This window comes from Pundamilia nyererei, unplaced genomic scaffold (genome assembly GCF_000239375.1).
Source record: "Pundamilia nyererei isolate P.nyererei 1_Seehausen unplaced genomic scaffold, PunNye1.0 scaffold00001, whole genome shotgun sequence".
Lineage (NCBI taxonomy): Eukaryota > Metazoa > Chordata > Actinopteri > Cichliformes > Cichlidae > Pundamilia > Pundamilia nyererei.
This window is the reverse complement of record NW_005187402.1, coordinates 12529804-12531574: the sequence shown is the minus strand read 5'-3', so window position 1 is coordinate 12531574 and position 1771 is coordinate 12529804. Positions and strand designations below refer to the sequence as shown.

Genomic DNA, 1771 nt, shown 5'->3' with positions numbered 1-1771 from the left:
GTCACCAGAGAATAATAGTTTTTAATAGAAGGAACCAACTTAAAGGGGACACCCTGCTGGATGGAGCAGCGTACCTGTCGGTTATTCTCAGAGTCTCTGTCCTGCACGTTAATGATGCCCACCTCTGTACCAGTTGGCGCGTTCTCGGGTATGGGATTAGACAGTGATTTTAAATAAACTACAGGGGCGTTATCATTTTCATCAGTTAGCTCTATGTAAACTTTTGCAGACGAACTTAATCCCAGACCGTCATTGGCTATGACTGGCAGTTCAAATGCATTCTTTTTCTCAAAATCAGTTGTACCAATTACTCTGATTTCGCCAGTTTTAAAATCAATAGAAAACACCTTTTCATCGATATCTGACACATGGCCAAAGTCATAGGACACCTCGCCATTCACTCCCTCATCAGCATCTGTAGCGCTGACTCTAACCACTACAGTATTAAGAGGAGAGTTTTCGGGTATGCTGGCTTTATAGACGGCTTGGCTGAATACTGGAGCATTATCATTAGCATCCAGTACGGTGACATGTATCATAACAGTGCTTGATCTCTGTGGTGAACCACCATCAACAGCTGTGAGAGGTAAATTAATCTCTCGCTGTGTTTCTCTGTCGAGTTTGTGATCAAGAACAAGCTCGACGTTGTTTGCATCAACCATTAAAATAAAGTTATCATTTTTTTGTAGACTGTACCTCTGAACAGAATTTTTGCCTATATCCGCATCGTGCGCGCCCTCTATTCGGAAACGAGTCCCCTTTTCTGCTGACTCGCTTATTTCCATTTTAATGGAATTTCTTTTGAATTGTGGAGAGTTGTCGTTTATATCTTGAACATGTAGATTTATACGATGTAGTTCTAAAGGATTCTCCAGTACAAGTTCCTGGATTAAAATGCATGACGATTTCGTGCCACAAAGACTCTCTCTGTCAAGCTGCTCGGCAACGCTCAAATCTCCCGTTTGTAAACTAACGGCACAAAATCGTTCGTTATCTCCTTCTGCGTCAACACGGGCCTTGCGAGATGACAATGTAGTGATATCCAGACCGAGATCCTTAGCTATATTTCCAAAGACAGTTCCTGGTTTCAGCTCCTCTTGGATAGAATAGCTTACTTCAGTACACACTGATTGCAGCGCAAGTATACAGACGACAAAGAGGGTAATCAGGCCAGGCTCTAAAAATCCACCGTATTCCATAATTACAAAAACAGAAACATCCGCCAGCAAAGAAAAGATACAACGGAGTTAGTTCATCTCTCGAACGCGTTTGCGATGGAGTGAATTAAACAAATCCAAATACAGAAATCAGCACTGCAATCCAATGGTTCCTTCCAACACAAAGCGCAGGAACAATGGGTGGAGACGATGGCGTTGACGTTAAAATGTTTCAAAGTAATCTGGTAGACAGCGACACGATGTGTTCATTTCAGACAGAACATCTGGTAAAATACCAGATTGACAGGTTGATGACGTCATGCAACTATTTCCCATATAAACACAATTAAGCACATTAATATGTTAAATTGTATTAATTTCATTAAAGCAAGTAACTACAGCCACAGTTTCTGCTAGGATCAAAGAATCTGTTAAGTGCTGTAATGGAAGTAAGTAAAACCATGTTGCAGTGCACACTTATAACGTTGTTTTAACGCCAGTGAACGCAGTATTTAGCATTTATCTACAAAATTGCAATATTGTGTTATTTAGCTTAAACTGCGATTAAACTTAACATTTTCTCTGCAAGTAAATTTTAATGAAAATAGCAGCAT

At 40.3% G+C, this 1771-nt stretch overlaps 1 protein-coding gene across 1 annotated transcript in view; it reads right to left on the bottom strand.

Annotated features, from left to right (window-relative positions):
• Positions 1-1771, bottom strand: part of LOC102206702 (protocadherin gamma-A11-like) — a 14874-nt gene that overhangs the window by 996 nt on the left and 12107 nt on the right. The gene's annotated exons all lie outside the window — the stretch shown is intronic.